Consider the following 18,424-nt stretch of genomic DNA (forward strand, 5'->3'; position numbering starts at 1 on the left):
AACTGCAAATAGTAATATGACCGTAAAAACAAACAACAGACATTACGAAATACGGACACAGCGAAGAAAAAGAAGAAGATAACGATTAACACTTACGAATAACTCAAGCGCATCCGGTGATTTTGTTACAGGCAGACTTAGGAGATTTGAAAATGGAATTGTTTTATTTTGTTTCGTTTATCGCGATTGGGTAAAAAAACGTAAATTATGGAATACCTACCTACCTAGAATTCGATGGTAAAAAAATGATGTTTTCCTTTCGCTCAACTAATTGGGTCCATGACTTGAATCCAAAAACATGTATATCTGATTCACCCGAATCTCAAAAGATATGGAACAATAACGAATGATACGTATTTGTACCTCAAATTACTGTTTCAACATGAAGTATGATCGATTGAAAATACTCGTACATTCGACTTAAATGCTTTTCTGTCAGTCATATCGGAATTTTCACATCGTACAAATATTTTTGGCTTTGAATAAAACACGACATGTAGCGAAACGTACTAATTACTAATCAATAACTGCATATTCAAAGTGATAATTATGCAACCTGTATGCCAAAGGTTTGACTACGCTGCAATAAGTCTAAATTAGTAAAATAAACCGGATTTAGGTAACTATTTACTAAATCGTTTAATTTAAATTTTACGAAACATTTAACTGTTTCACATATTATAATAATTGAATTTTACACCTTATGTATTGTTTCATAATCTTCGAGGAATCGCAGTTGTATATGAAGGGGTATACAATAATCAATCAAAGATTGTCAAAATATCTTCTCGATTTATTGCCCACCCAGGAAACAAAATCAATTAACTCGGAATATAAGTGTTTTGGTATTTCGTGCTTTGTTGCATAACACTAAAAGGTAATCTGTTTTGAATGCCGATAGATTCTGACAATTCTGCACGCCAATTATCCAATAAATATAGAAACATGTCCAAATTGTAAGAAATTCATAAAAAAAAAACTCCTAACGAGTTTTTAAACATGCAACTAACACTCTTCCGACAGATACCAGTAGAATATACGAAATATCGGAGTGTAATTTTTGATACGCCAAATATTAATATACCTACGTCTTATACATTATAATACTAACGCAAACTAATGTATTAAGTAAAATATATACACGAATTCACCGAAAAAATATGATGATGAATAATTATATTTGGTCTTGGAAACTGTGGTGATCAAACCAGAGCTGAGAATGGAACCGGGACCGAACCCTTGAACCACGAGAATCATAGTGGAACCCTGGCTTCAAATCTTGAAAACCCTGAACCGAAACTCCATAACAAAATTATCGGACCAAACCGTCTGATTATAAGTGTCAAATGAAAACAAATTAGTTAAAAAAACATTCCCATATTATCATTCATCACTTCTGTTGCGTCTATTGAAACACTCTATTTTAGACAGATAATGAACCCGCCAATATCAATTTCTCATCAATTTGTAATTTAATGAAAGCTGTCGGATTAACTGCCATACAAAATTTTCAGACAAAACTGCCAGACAAAACCGTTAGACAAAATTAACCGACAAGACTGGCATACAAAAATATTGTGTCAAATGAAAATAAATAAATTACTTAAAATAAAACATTCTCATCACTGCTGTGGCATTTATCGAAGCACTCTATTTTACATATAATGAACACCAGTCACTAGTCACTACATACAATTTTCATGGAATAACATTACATTATTTTTGTAGATGCCAAACCAAAGTTTCATACGGCATACTTAGATGAAAAACATCATGGATTTTGACAAATTTTGATACCAGACAACACATACCTATGACTTATTGATTTTATATTTTTTGTTGTTTTGTTTTCTGAAGTCTTTTTAAGCCAACTGTTTTTTTACTGTCGCCGTATTATATTTATATTCTTATGGAGACTAAGTGAAATAAGTTTTCATAAGTAGGTACCTACTTATGTAAAAATACAAAAACCTGTCAATTGAAATACTTGAAATATACCTATATACGAGGGTGGGTCAATAATTCCTTAGAAAAAAGCATTATAACAGTTTTTATTTTTGTATTTTTTTTTATTTCTCAACATAATCTCCTTGGAGCTCAATACACTTGGTTAGACATTTCTCAATTTTTTTTAAACCGTCAGAAAAATAAGTTTTCGGAAGGTCCTCAAAATAAGCATTTGTCCGATCGATGACTTCTTCATTTGAAAAAAAACGTTGTCCACTTAGCCATTTTTTTAAGTTTGGGAAAAGGAAAAAGTCACTGGGGGCTAAATCTGGCGAATACGGTGGGTGGTCGACCAATTCGAACTTCAATTCTTCAATTTTAGCCATTGATCGTAAACATGTGTGAACACGGGCATTGTCCTGATGAAAGAGGATTTTTTCCTGTTTAAATGAGGCCGTTTTTCTTCAATTTTGTTTTTTAGCTGGTCCAATAAAGATGCATAATAATCCCCTGTTATTGTTTTTCCTTTTTCCAAATAGTCAACGAAAATAATTCCACGTGCATCCCAAAATACAGTAGCCATAACCTTACCAGCTGATTTTACGGTTTTCGCCTTCTTTGGACATGGTTCGCCTTTCGCAATCCACTGCTTTGACTGTTCTTTCGTCTCGGGAGTATAGTGGTGTATCCATGTTTCATCTACAGTCACAAAGCGACGAAAAAATTCATCCGGATTGCGTTGCATGAGCGACAACAGGGCTTTAGAGGCCACCACCCTATTGCGTTTATTGTCGACTGTGAGCAAACGCGGCACCCATCTTGCAGAAATTTTTTTCATGCCCAATTTGTCATGTAAAATAGAAATGACGCTACCTTTTGAGATCCCTGTAACCTCAATTATCTCACTCAACTTTAATCTTCGGTCACTTAACACCATATCGTGGATTTTATTGATCATTTCTGGTGTAGTCACCTCTACAGGACGTCCTTAGCGTGGTTCATCCTTTGTTGATGTACGACCACGTTTAAATTCATTTAACCAGTTATAAATAGTTGCAAGTGAAGGAGCAGATATGCCGTGAACTAAATCCAACTCATTTTTTATTTCCTTTGCTGTTAACCCTTTTATATTAAAATGTTTAATAACAGCTCTAAACTCAATTTTCTCCATTTTCCATTTTTCCATTTTCCAATTTTTTTAAATGTACGAGAAACACACAACAACCCGACCAATCTGATTGAAACTTCGCAGCATACTGAATCGGTAGTGCCGCTGCATGAAAACAAACCGCTTACAGTACTAGTCGCGCCACCTGTCGGCTTTTCTAAGGACTTATTGACCCACCCTCGTACCTAGTGTTACACCCCCGAATGGTCCCCATTTGGGGATGTCTCTGTGGATCTAGAGAGGCCCGAACCATTATCAGGCCGACGCCATAGTAAGGGATGATTGCGAAAATAAATAATAATAAAACTGCCAATGCTGTAAATTCAAATACGTCAAAAATAAAAGATACTGGCAACATTGCATTTTGTGGTCCGCGCGCAGCGCTAAATTATTGCGGCGGCGGGATCGAAAAGCAAAGGTTCTTGGCGAGCATGCGCAGGAGAGAAGAAGATTTTTGGCAGTCAAATTATAAACACGTGTATTTCGATTTACGTTATTGAAATGATATAAAATATAGTCCCAAGTATTCTCCAAATAAAAATCGCCGTTTTCGACCATTCCGGTGTATTATTGTTCACTTCAAGTCCAAATGACAGACGATGTCAAACACCACCATACTGAGCGAGAAGAGGAAGCATCTTCACACTCTCTGACTTGACGGGAGATGACACTACCTACCTAATATATTATTACCTGCTATTTACTTACTATATAGTTAGACCATTCCTCAGCACAGATACCTATACCCTTAAGGTGATACATCAGTGAAACGGCAAATAATTTTCAACTATAGGCGCGACGAAATTTTGGACTCGCTCGCATTCTGAGAGAGAACGTCGAGCTGGAAACACGTCACTTTGTTTCGTGATGGCGACGGGCGTATTAATTCTTAAATCGTGTAAAGATGACTAAAAACGTTACCCATTTACTTTAAAAAAAAAAACATGTCAATGAATATATTATTATTATTGTTACTAATAGAACATACGTTAAAGTGCCCACCACCACCCGTCATAATATATGCACAACCGTGGATATGCACGGCCGCTTTCTATTACGCTTTAAACGTGTCTGAAAGAAGTGATTTTAAGTGCTCATTCCGTCCCGAGACGGAGCCGCACGGGACTGATGCTGCAACCATGCACCGTAGTGCTTAAAGAAGAAAGTTAAGAAAGAAAACTTTTGTTTTTTGGACTGGCTCTGCTGTCCGCTGACGTTAAGCGCTTTGTGTACCCGCATACTGAGTGTCACGAATTGAAATGGATGAGTCTACAGAAGAGTCGGGACTGTCCCGCTCCCCATACGACGCTGCAAATTTCTCAAATGCCGCAAAGTTGGCCTCGGTTGCTACCAGATCTCCATGACCAATTGGGCCCGTGTGAGGACGGACCCTGGCAAACAGCTCCGCTCGTTCGAATTCCATAAGCGGGCAATCCCAGAGGATGTGTTCAACATCTTGGTGGTTATGCCCGCAGGTACAACCCGGCCCATCTACTATCAAGCCAAACTCGTGGAGTCTGGCGGCGAAGTTGCCATGGCCGGTGAGGAACTGGCTAATCCAGTGCGAAGGTTGGAGTCTTCTAGTTTACAATAAACAGAACATAAAATGGACGTATGTTGGATTTTTATGACAAATTATATTTTGTTTGGCATGCGTCATTTGCACCCGCCTAGCCAGGATCTTTTTAGACCGTGCCTCAACTTTACTGAGGTACAACCTTAATGAAAACGACACTACACAAGATCACACATGGTTAACATGTCAATAGGTAGTTGCTTATTTTGTCATTGCGTTTGTTTGCACATGGTTGACATCGGCGGCGGAATAAAAAAAAAACGCACACACAAATGTTTGTAAACAGTTTTTACACATTGTTTATTTCTATGTAGGCACGTGTATGTTGGTCTGTAATACTTATGGTATTTACAACTTGCAATGCAACCAAACTCTAACTGTATGTAAAGTATTGTAAAGACTAGTATAATTTGAATGACGAAACGAGTATCGAAATTAACGAAGATGACGTAAATAAAAAACAAAACAATTAACGGCTGTTTTTTAATTCCACTCGCAGAGAATTCGCACACTTTCACCTTTTTGCTACTGAGCCATTATTATTGAAGCAACAGGTTATATTTTTTCTCATAGAAAAGTGTGTTAGTTGGATGTGCGAGTATGTATGTATGTGCATACTACTATTTTATGATCAGCTTTGTCAACAGACGGCGAGACGGCATGTGTGGTGGAGTTTCAACGGACAAGAAAAAATATTAACACTGATACAGTGTGTCAGAAATTCTGTTCTGTGCACCGATACGACTAAAAAGCACTACTACCTACCTATCAATTGATATCATTATGCTTTTACCTGCATATCACACATAAATGCCATGTGCAAGTAAAACTTACAACCTTAGAGCAGCATGCACAATCTAAGATTTCGTTCCTACGGATAAGTCGCCGAAAAGGATGACTTAACTATAGACAATCCTGAGTATAGAGTTAAGGAATCCTTAACCATAGACTACTTTTGTTATGAACACGCCCCCTTCTGTATTACCATTTACCACTGACAGCTGCTGTCAAAATAAATTGGCATGTCTATAAAACAGCCCATACACTCAAATTCATTTAACAATGTATCTCAATATGGATATTGATAGTGTTAATTCGTTTGGCATGTACTTGCAGAATATTATTTTACTTTTATACGCCAGCCCGCAGAAATACAAAATGCCAGATGAAGAATGACACTTGACGCTAGTGTTACCATGTTAAAAAAAATATCTTGCGGTGCCTGTGGAATCACGTATAATGACTTATAACAGAAACATAAGAGTATTATAATTAAATATTAATATGTATTTATAGTTATTGCATTTATAAAATGCAGTTGTCATATTTTTGTCATCGTTTAACAATTATAAAATAATTTACCTAAACTATAGGAAAGAGAATTTTTAAATATGGTATTATTTTGAATACAAATGATCTTAACTAAGGACAATGTTTCTGCATAGTGTTTTCTGCTAAGGAAATTTTAATTATGACAAATGTTTCTGCATTCCGCTCTTAGTATTTTGTTTGGTAAGGAAAATCGTTGGTAATGTTGGTATGTAAATTGTAGGTACGTACGGCCATCTATTTCCGATAAAACAGCTCACGATAAATTGTGATACGGCCAACTACTTGCGCACAAATTTTCAGACACTAAGGTAAATCTGACAACTAGTAACATCCGCTAAATTGAACCCTTCGGAGATTAGGCTGGAACTGACTTCTGATATTCTTATAACCAGGAGTTGGCTGCAATTATTTAGCTAAGATTAATGATTATACGAATGTCAGCTGACCAAAAAAATTGAGAACGCAAGTTCAGGTATCGGGCGATGCTACCTGGCTATCCGCCCATGGAAAACACACGTCGCAGTTACCCCCCTCTCTGTACGCCAGTTTTCTTTGTGAATCACCTGCCTCTTGAATTAATATATTTTTTTTAAATAAATGATACACAAAACGGAGGAAAATCAAAACAGTGAACACATATATGCGAATCGCTGGCGAATAAGCCAACATTAGATGCCATCTGCTAGGACCATTCATTTTTGGGACACGCGAGGAAATATAATAATATTAATATTATTCATAATTTCACGCCTACAATGTGGTTTTTTTCCTTTACGTTAGTTATCAAACTGCCCTCGTTTGAAAAAAATAATATTCAGACCGCATGACGCCGAAACCAAAGTGTTTCACATGTTGCCCAATTTATAATTGATATTATATTTTCCGAGTCGTAGATTCATAATTCGACAAAAGGTCATTTAGTGTTGATTTAACAAAAAACAAATACCAGGTTGGTATATATAGAAAAATGATTAAAACCAATTTGCATACACGTTTAATCGTTCTCCTTCTCGACTGACTCACGAATAAAGAAAAGGAGTGTTTTGATGGAACCATTCCATGACGTACGTATATTTATATTATACATAATATAATATCGATTTGCCAACATTAAAATGTAATAAATAATATAAAGGCATATAAAATGACGCAAATTACAAGTAACTCACGTTAAAAACAAAAACATTACACAATGAATGAGTAATTACTACATTACCTGCCTAGTAACTTGTTCCGACATCCTGGACCGTACCTACAAGTTGTAATTAACGGAAAAAAATTAGAAAAAAACAACGATGACTAAGTTTCTTCATTGACCTTCCTGACATATCACAAATATTATTAACGCTCGTCATTTATTGGCAATATTGGGAAAAAACCTTCTCGATATAGGTAATAATATATTTACCAATCAATCATTCCAATTCAACTATGTAGTACGAAAGTATGTGTTAAAAACAATTTCCTTTCGGACCGCAGAGTAAAGTAGGTATGTATAATGTTACTTTGGGAGACAAGGTAGAGGAGTTTACGGGGATTGTGGAAGCATTCAACCAGTACCTACTAGGCAGACCAGTGGCGAAGACTCCATACTGGCCGATTATTTGAAGCCTACCTTATTAAGAAAAATTTTTAAATTGCATATTGACTTATTTATATAATCACTAGATTATATATTCTATAAAATAATTTATTTTGCCAAAGAGAGATGCCGTATGTGTAGGAATGTATTACACAGATAATAACAAAACAATCTGCAAAGGTTTTAAAAAATATAGGTACCACAGCGCGCCATCTGTCTTGACGCAAATAAAGGTCGGATTATGTTTCAAATAATTCTTTTTAATTTTTTTCATATGGGCTTTACGTCACGTAGCCCAGCCCAGTCAATCAAATTGTATGAACTAACGTAAGCTCCGATAGCAGAGCCTAAAACTAAATAATTAATAATTAGATAATTTAAAAATATAATTTCTATGGTGTTTAATCGAAGATTAATAAATATAGAATGTTTTCAAAAAATACGTACCTACTTAATTTAAACTGATCGCTTAATTTTATGTCGTCAGTGAGTTTTTGAAGTTTCATTAAATTAGTGTATCGTTGTCATTAGTATGTACCTATTCATTAGTAGTAATATCGTATTATCTTCTTATTTCTCGCAAGTATACCTGACGAGTGTGTTCTTTTTATCAGATCTCCACAGCCTACCTCTTTCCAAATGTCACCCTTTGCCACTGAGGCAGACAGATGGGTGATAATAATTTGGACAAGTTGTGATGATTAGCGAAAACTAGATCATCCCTAGGGCCTGGAATAGGATCATCAAAATAGTATCTACCAAATACATCCCAGCGAAATAATAGTAAATACATATAATACACTATTCAACGAATAATTCACAAGATTTAAGAATGTAACATTCTTTATTGAATATACATATTTTTGAAAAAAATACGACACCCACGTATATGAACGCTAAGCTATGCATGTCCTATCTAATTATGACGAAATTAGCACATATAATGGCGGGCGTTTCACTGGAACTCCATAAAGCATGATACACACAAAATTTAACAACTTACTACTGGCATGACAAGCAGACCACATTACGGTCAATATGGCTGTGCAGCACAGATAGTAAGTATTTTAGTCTATGGTTATGGTATCTGCTGTTATTCACAATCGATCGAAATAAACTATCGTTCAACGGCATTTTGACTATAATTTTAGCATTATCAATTTTAAGTAAATTGGTTAATTGTAGAAAGAGGATGAAGACTATTTTTAATATAATATTACCTAAGTTCACAATTAATCTCATAATGTCTATGATACCTACTGCCAATACTGGCGGTCAATAATATATAATTCCACCTCTACACATGGTACTGACAGTAATACTGATCCTTTATGCGTGACTTTATGGCTAAACTACATAATGCAAAACCAGGGGTGACTCTCTTCGACGCAATCGATTCGTCAGAAGATTTAAAAGGGGGCTTCGAAGCAGTTCAAAACGGTCGTACAATAATTATTAAACTATACTAAAATAATAATAAAAATGCATTTCACAAATTGAATAACTATATAAATATTACCCAAAGCATAACAAAATAGGCAGCGTACCATCGTGGTCATCTTTAATAATTATTATTTTTATTCACAGTATATGATTATAGAAAAGAGATAAATTCATATTTTAGTATGTACGTTACGAGTTGGAATTTATTTATTGTTTTATCAAAATTATTCTGCGCCTAGGACATCCACGTATCTGAGCCCGCCAATGCAAAATCAACAGACCATAAACCCCTATACCAGTATAAATTATACTAAAATCGAAATACCTACCTATCAACTAATAAACCAACTTGTAGGCGTTATGTTATTATGTTGATAGGGAAAAAAACATGATTCATTGGCTGGGGTCGCTCACCCCACACCCACCTTATATCAAGTCGATGAATCAACTAAATCTAAAAAATGGAGATCAAAACAAAACGTAATCAATTTATCAGCAATACCAACCCAATAATATAATATTGCCGAAGTGCACTATTTAAAAAAACTGAATCATAATTACTAGACTGTTGCTGATGCACGTATAGATTCAAATTCATAGCATAACGTGAGCAATATCAATATCATGAAATGAATAGCATTCATAATCGCTAGGTAACAGTGTTTGTTTGTGTCATACAAGAGATAATATAGAATTACACCCTTATAATGTTTTTTTGAAATCGCAAGTGTATTGGATTTCAATAATATTGCAAAATAGTCATTATTACTCATACGTAAATACTCTCACTTTTCATCAACGATTAAAATATAATGTTAGAGACATATTATCTAACTTCAAGTATGCTACCCATGGCCCCCACAAAGGGGGGGCTGACAGGGCTCTAGCCTGGGGGCCCGGGCTCAGGAAGGACCCGGCGTGCCGAATCTACCAGATAAGTGATTTAAATACACATCACAAATTTTCTCGAATAGTAAAAAAAGCGCTATTTATCTTCAATATCATTATTATTTAAAATGATGTACGATACAATTTTTAATTGTGTATCGTTACTCGACAACTCCATAATTCAAATAGGTAGATGAATTCAAATATACAAAAAACACGAAAACACATTAATTTTACCGCGTACACCATTTTTTGGAAAACGCTACTGTATAGCGTCACACCGTCTTTATCTTTAGCGATAGGTAGGGGGGCAGTCAAAGATCCTAAGCTGGGGGCCCGCTTCAGGATGTGGGGGGCATAATGCTACCTATCATACTCTTACATAGTCATTCTTCAACTATACAATCGTATTATATATGACTGAAGAGTGAGAGGACACGGAGACGTTACACATTAAACAACGCCACCTGTATTTCCTGCTCCACGTGAAAATGTTGAGTTTTGGTGTTTTTTGGGCCCTCATTGCACTCATCGTTAAACTATTATCATACTGTACAAAGAGTAGGTATATTGTGTGACGGTCATGAAACTACACCTCAATTTAAAGCGCGGGGATTCAAATCTTCTCCTTCTCTAACTCCTGAGCAGGCCGTGAGTGATGCAATACGAATCAAGTGATACGACGAGGTTACGCGGGATTCATCATGGTTAATTTGATTGACATCTGTCATGTAAGTAATCTAATTAAGAAAATAAAAATAAGAATAGTTAACGCTTCCCCTTCTAAATAACAACGAAATCATATTATAATACAACTAAATGTACAGAATGTATACGTTTTTTACATGTTCATGATTCAAATTTATAAATCCTACGAATATACGAGGCCTTTCGTACGATCGACCAAAAGTCATCCAGTAATCGACTTGTATAGAAAAAATAACACTCATTTCATTGGCTATAATCCGTTGTCGGTATTGGCCGCTTACTGAAAGGGTTTCTTAGCAGATTTTATTTTACGATAAATGGATATTAGCCACTTGCTCAACCCATCAAGACCGTGCTCTGGAACCAAACAAATGTGAACACAACATGTGAATTCGACCCCGCTACACACGACTTCATAAGTCACCAATTCACGGGCCACCATCGCGACCCATCAAAAGATTTAGCAGGTAATTGTAAAATATCAGTCTATTTAGGTCATATCATGAATCATGAGAAGCATTTACAGCTTGATCTAGTTTTAGTACCTATTATCTACTGAGGGTGCTTGATGAACATTGAATTCAAATTATAATTGATTGTCAGTTGTATATTTACTATTGTTCGAAGGATGAACGTGGCAGCGAAGTAATAGGGACTAGTAGTAATAAAATAGTAAAAAAAAAACTCTTATAAATGAATATATAATTATAATTATTGATTTTGTTTTAACATGCTACGATGAGTTTCCGTCAAAGAAAACTGTAACTAAATACAATATGTAGTGCTTTCATAATGCATGCTTCACACGATCCGCATCATGATACCGGCCGTAAAATGCAGTTGCACATGGCGAACATGCAAATTTTCTATGAAAATTTTCTATGAGATATTTTTTTCTGAGTGATAAGGCCAATACGACCGCTGAATTCAGTCCATTTGGGACAAACATGGTGGAATTTTGATCAATAATAAAATTTGCATATTGCGCAACTAATCAATGCATAGTAATGTGACATTTTGATAATTAAACATTTACATTTTTTAACATTTAAATCCATGAATTCATTTTGACATTTTAAACAGTTTATTCAATATATTAATAAATTGAATTATAATCACAACAGTATCGTCACTACCGTATTATTTTAGCGTGGACTATCTATTTTCAATATTGATTATTATAAATCAGGGTTTCTTAACTTACGGTGTTTTGCGACCCAAGAAAATATCAATAAAATAACACGGTTAAAATAAATTGTTTATTTTAATAAAAAAAAACTACCTATTGGTAACAGTATTAATTCTTGGTGTTATAGCGCCTGTACACGTGCATGGATTTACTTGCAACAATAGTGTGTATTTTAAACAATCACGATAATAACACTGTTTACACGTAAAAGTGCTGACTGTCTACCCAATCTCATTCTTCAAGAGTAAGCGAGACGCGATAATATCATTGGGGGTCCGGGGTTAGTGGGGGTCGGCGTGACGGGTCAACCAGATAAGTGAGATAAACACACATCTCAAATTTGCACCATTAGTTAAAAAAAAATCGCTTGCGGCGCTATTTTACTCCGGGAGTAGTGGTTGTGCGATGCAAATTTTTGATTATTGTATCGATACTTAACAACTCCATAATTATTCGAGTAATATAGGTATTCATAAACACAAAATACGTTGAATAACCTTAATTTTGTCATCTCGAACATTATTTAGAAAACGCTACTGTAGAGCGTCACACTGCCTTTAACCTTAGTGATAAGTAGAGGCCCCGCCAACGATCCTAGTCTGGGGGTCCGCTTAAGGATATGGGGGCCATGGTGGGGAGTCACCATAAAACTGAACAATCGACGCACAGCGGTTCGAAATGTATATGAATAAACGAATTTTGTACATTTGCAAACTGTTTCGCAAATATTGTTATTGCTGAAAATATTTTAAGACCCACTCAATATATCAATCGACCCAGGTTAAAAGCCGCAGTCATATATACTCAACAGATTGAAATGAATTATAATTTGTCACTCCAGCTTAGTTTACATATTGCAAACCAATAATGAATGTATGAAAGTCTGTATGTAGGTACACAATATTATAGTAGAGAACAAAAAATAACTTCGTATGCTTTCACTTACGTCGTTTACTAATATTATTCAAACAGGTGAAATCGTGAATACTCAATAACAAGTATGTCTAAATCGAACAATTATTCGCTAAATTGATTTCGGTCGATGTAAGATTATGGCAACCTGTATACCTATTTAGTTTGCGTTGAAAATTGGACAAGTCACTTTACATTGAGCGCATTTTTTGACATCGATATCATTTATATAATACTTAGTAAGTCTGTAGTGAAGAAAATTGTACACTGATGCAAGATTGATATTGAGAGGTGCAGGATATCGTGATGGACTGAGGGAAGTGGCGCGAGCTTGCTCGACCTAACGCTTTTGGGCTGAACTGTGTATAGATGAGGCTAATGAGGCAATTAACTAAGAATTTAGAATACATACTTCGCCATATGCATCACTGTTGACCATCGTGACTCAATTGAAATAATGGCTTGGTTATTTATATATATCTAGCTATATCTGCATTCTGAAGATAGTTTACCTCCTATACCGCCATCAAGTGTTACAAATCCAGCAATGATTATGATGCCAGGACATTTTTACACTTCATTGACTGTGTTATGAATTGATTTTTTCTTTAAATATACAAGGGTGTTATCAGAAACTTTTACCGTAATTTTCAGACAGTTGTATTCGTCCGTGTTTGTCTATTAATTGCTAACACGGTGTACTGAAATAATAAAATTTCGTGATCAAAATTAGTGTTCGATTTGAATGGTTTGCGGTTGGCATCATCGTCTTACAAAAGACATAATTCGTCTAATTGTGGCCAAATTTGAAACCGCATAGTCTGTAATGGATCATACACCCCTTGTACCTCCGTCGCAATCTGAAAAAGTGACTGTCTGGTGCAGTCTGGCGGCATCCTTGGCATTTCTTTAATAATGTGAGACAGGCACTGCGATCTTACGATGATCCGGGATATATTTTGGCCTCAATTGGAAGATACGGATCCGACAAACATGTAGGTTTCAGAAAGATGGCACCATATGCTCAGGGGCCCTTGTTGTTCCAATGGGTTTATTGTCATCACGAGCACATTTGTAGCGAAAAATGGAATGGCGGGCATATTTTTTTTCAATGAAACTAATGGATTTAGGTTCTGTTTTTCAAGCAATATTTTAAAATATTATTAAATATAATGAAACAGGGTTGCTTATTCAACCACACATGAATAAATCGACGACAAATTTAATATATCTTATCAACCAATATAAAAATTCAATTGCAATTATTTTTATTAATCGATTTAAAAATCCAAAGAGAAAATAATTAATTATTAATTTTATTATTTAATTAATTTTTTTAATTATTTATTAATTAATCGCGGGCACAGGGTTGGGAATCCCTCCACAAGGCCCTCTATATTCAGGCCGCGAAACGAAACAGTGAATTTAGTTAGATCATAGTGCTACACAGTTATTGCTCCTACTTCGACTTCAATATGTTTGTAGAAAATGATGATTGTTTCAAATTGAAGAAAAAAAATCTAGGTAATACGTTAATTAATTTTAACGAACTATGCAATCGAAAATCTTCGTTTACTGCGGACAGATTACCGCATTGAATTCAAAGTTAAGCAAAAACTACCAATACCTAGTATGGGAACTCGCCATTTCGTGTCTAGGCCTGAATATATACGGCTTTGCTACATGGCATACATTTACTAAATGGCACTATGAATTTACCGAAGGAATGTTTTATGATCACTGATCATGAAAAACTCTTTAATACCTACTCGACTGTGAAAAAAAGCCTGTATATTTAAGATTTTCATTCTTCGTGGAAAACCGCTAATGCCTAACGTATATAACGTGACATAACAAAACATAAGTCGTAAATAACACCAATTGAATCCACAAAGCAGCGATATTTCTTCATTATCAATAATTACTACGCTAATGCACCTGTTGCAATCGTCTAAAGTGGACATAGCGTTCAACAGAATAATGTACAACTAGGTACAAGGTAAATTTAATTGTACTTAAACACAAAATACGCAGGTACCTACATGCTACGACAATTTCGCAAATATCGGCTCGACCTCCAAACAAATGACCGTGTTATTTGTAGTTACGAGATGAGCACATCGCATCATTCTACTAAGTGAAGGTTATTCGGTTTTGTACACTCTGTAAAGGACGGTCAGGCTTTATATTAACATAATAAATTTGGAAAACGCGGTTCACACGTAAACACAAGAGATATCACAACTCACAACAAGGTCAATAGAAACCTTTAAATTACATCAATTTGGGAGTAAGATGTAGTTCTGGGCGTTCTGGCTAAAGAAACAAAAAAAAAATGCACCGTTTCGAAAATACCTACCTACTTTCTAATAGAAATAAAACATAATATTATGATTCTTTTGAAAGATATATTAGTATGTTCTTTAGTTACCTACCGAAAGTACATAAGTTTTTAAAGGTCATATCAAACGAAATATCAAACGTTTCGGTCTAAAGCAGTAATACGTAAGTACCTATGTTTTAAATATTGAACCGTATATTTATAACTATTTCCAACTCAAAATGACTGGATTCCAGGGTATATTATATCTTAGAACAAAAATGACGATGAGAAACTGCAATTAGTTTGGATTTAGTATACAACAGCCCATTATGAAACACGCCATATGATAGCATTCATTCTTAAATTTGAACATTTGCATGGGCGGCGTGTTACGGGTGATTTGATTTGAAAGAAACATTAAATTGCAATTTAAAAAAATACACATGGAGTTTGGTAAGGAATGAACACTGCAATATACTATAACTTCGAACCAGGCTTCAACAAAATATGGAAAAATAGTGCCTTATCAACATGAAGCAAAGTTCGCCCGGTCCTCTCCGTTTTTCTTCATGGTTGACACTTGGAACATAAATGAACAATAACTGCATCCTATCAATTCCTTTAAGATGTGTAGGAATCGCATGCTAATGTTTCCATAAATAGCAATGAGGATGAATTTATCTATTCTGAAATAAATACACGAAAACTATCGTCTCTCATCAATGCTTCCAAAGAGTTATGCACAGTTCTTTGGCCACATGGTCAGAAAAGAAAACAAAACTTTGCAAAGACTCAGAGGAAACATCAAGGGTCGATGTGGAAGGAAGCTGCCTTCGTTATTATCCGACCATACGAAGGACGAAACATACATGTCTCTCAATACCTTCAGCTATGGCATTTGAATGTATAGATCGCTGAAGATTAATTAAATGGCGGCACGATACTCTTCGTCACTAAGCCAGTGAAACAATATAATATCTAAGTTATACAGCGATAGGTATACTTTATAAGTTTCTATTCTCCAAAAAGAAGTGAAGCTATCAAAATTTTCGCATAACGTTATAAATATCACAATATAGGTTACAATTTAGATAGACATAAAAGAATCTTTACATTATAAAGGTAGATACATACTAACTTTGCAAATGAAATTCATATTTCCGAACTGACGGCAAAGCGTTGGTCTCTGCTGGATGGACAGTGCAAAATGCAGGCGGCGCTGATTTGAATTTTAAACGAGTTAGGAATTGAAAGCCCTTGTTGAACGACACTTCCATGAGCGTGCATCGGTGATTGGATTTGCACAGCCAATTCCAGCGAACCTTACACATTCACAAGTCAATATTGAGATTTTTGATAAATTCAGAAATGGAAAAAAAAACATCTCAACATCATAACATGTAATCAAAAGTATAACACTCTCTCCCTGTCTGCCAAAGGTATGCACAGCTAAGAATACCTCAGCTGTATCTTAAACACACGCAAATTTGTATGCGAAAAAGTTTGGGTCTTTCTTGCGCGATCGCATAAAAATAACATATAAAAATAGTATTATTGTAAGCTATTAGTAGTATTATTAATCGCATCGACAAAAATTTTGACAGGTGGTACAGCCACGTAGTAATTTTTTATAGTCTATATAAAACAATAAAATAGTGGTTGAATAGGTTTTTTGCCTCTCCCGTAGAATACGTAAATTTGTAGGTTACAAGAGTACAGAATGATTTCGATATGATTGAATTACACGTAGGTACGTACTATGTACTTAAGTTCCAAGTACTCAAATGTCGACTCACGAATAATGTTTGAATGGAAAATACATTAAAAACGCTTCACAATGTAAATTGAAAAGGCAAAACCCGCTCGTGGCTTATTTATGTAGGTACATCAACGTTTAAATGAAAATCATTTTCACAATACTTCCCGTCAATAACTTCGATAAATGCACAATTCGGGCCCAGTCGAACTCCAACAATAACACTGGCCTATATACAATTTTATTCATTCCGATGGGAGCAGCATTTGAAAGACATTCCTAACACGGTGACAATAGCGACGTGAAATCCGCCAGCCTCGTTTGCATAATAAATGACAGGTGTGATGGTAATACAACGATATTATGACGTGTGTAGGAATCGGAACCTAAAATGACAATGCAGTAGAAGTAGAGTAATATCTACATACCGCAGTGAAGTCAAAGCAACAATTTATTCTTAGAATCGGGTAGTTTACAAAACTCTAGAAAATTGTATCAGCTTTTCGAGAGATTTAGAGTTCACTCGATGGTGATAATACCTACTGATAATATATAAAATAAGTAAAGTTCATCGCTTTGTATTCACTCAAATTCGTAGGACGTAGAAAGTTAGTTGTAGGTATAATATAGTTCAATGTAACGTAGGGAAGGGATAGTTGGTAAATTTTCAGTTATAATTAAGTGGAGGGGATTCAACTCCGAAGGGGAATATCGTAAGGAATTAGGAATGGGGAGCAATTTGGGTATAAAATGTTGGTAATGAATTAAATTTAATTCTAGGATTTCTAAAACAATAATTTTTAAACCAACTGACTTTATTCATGCGAAGAAGAATTTTGATATTACCGTCGTTGATAAAGTTGTGGTCACCATGTTTATATGTATATTAACTTCACATAATGCAGTTTTCATATTATTACCATTTTTTACGGAAAACCGAATTTAAAAAATGGTAATAACGCTATATGTCGCCAAAAACGAAGATGCCAAGATATATATATATAGCTTTGTCAAACATAGCAAAATATAATTTATATACAAAATAATTAGTCTATATCACGTCGACATCTTAGCATTCTGCCCAGAGGACGTGACAATTTTTTAGGGGCGTCACAATACTCACAATCATAAGGGGGAGGGGGGTAAGCCAGATAGGTAAAACTATTTACGTTTAGCTGTTTAGCACATGGCTGAGAAATGTTCCGCAGGCGAAATCTTTCTTCAATTATTTGCATAGCAGCTGCTGAGCAGAATTGCACTCACCTGTAAAGAAAAGAAAAAAAATATATCAGTCGGGTCTGTAAATAATATTAAATTGTTAAGAGGGATGGAACTCCAAATGGAAATCATGAGGAGTGGGACGCAGTTGGGGGTTAAAATGTTGTTATTTAATATATTATTGCTGTTAATATTTTTATTTATTTCCAGGAAATCTAAACTATAAATCTAAATTTTAACGTACTTTATTTATACGATGTGTTATTTTGAAATTATTACTGTATTGAAAAAACCTATATGATAATTTTCGATTAGGTGGTTCTAATATTGGAAAAATGCACATGGACGGTGACGAACAGACAACTTTTATCTTCTTCTTATA

General features: G+C 35.0%; 1 protein-coding gene across 11 annotated transcripts in view; it reads right to left on the bottom strand.

The window, feature by feature from the left end:
• Csk (C-terminal Src kinase) overlaps nucleotides 1-18,424 on the bottom strand; it is a 146,517-nt gene that overhangs the window by 31,356 nt on the left and 96,737 nt on the right. For 2 of the 11 annotated variants that reach the window (XM_085946022.1, XM_085946024.1), the window contains one exon: nucleotides 17,994-18,087. The exons of 5 other annotated variants lie outside the window; for them this stretch is intronic. The gene's annotated coding sequence lies outside the window, so the exon portion shown is untranslated. Of the gene's footprint in view, nucleotides 1-96; nucleotides 5,223-17,993; nucleotides 18,088-18,424 lie in introns of those variants that run through there. 4 more of the 11 variants (XM_085946019.1, XM_085946027.1, XM_085946030.1 and 1 more) reach the window with 4 other exon arrangements.

Source organism: Rhyacophila brunnea, unplaced genomic scaffold (genome assembly GCF_057557595.1).
Source record: "Rhyacophila brunnea isolate RB1 unplaced genomic scaffold, BYU_Rbru_1.0 scaffold_19, whole genome shotgun sequence".
NCBI lineage: Eukaryota > Metazoa > Arthropoda > Insecta > Trichoptera > Rhyacophilidae > Rhyacophila > Rhyacophila brunnea.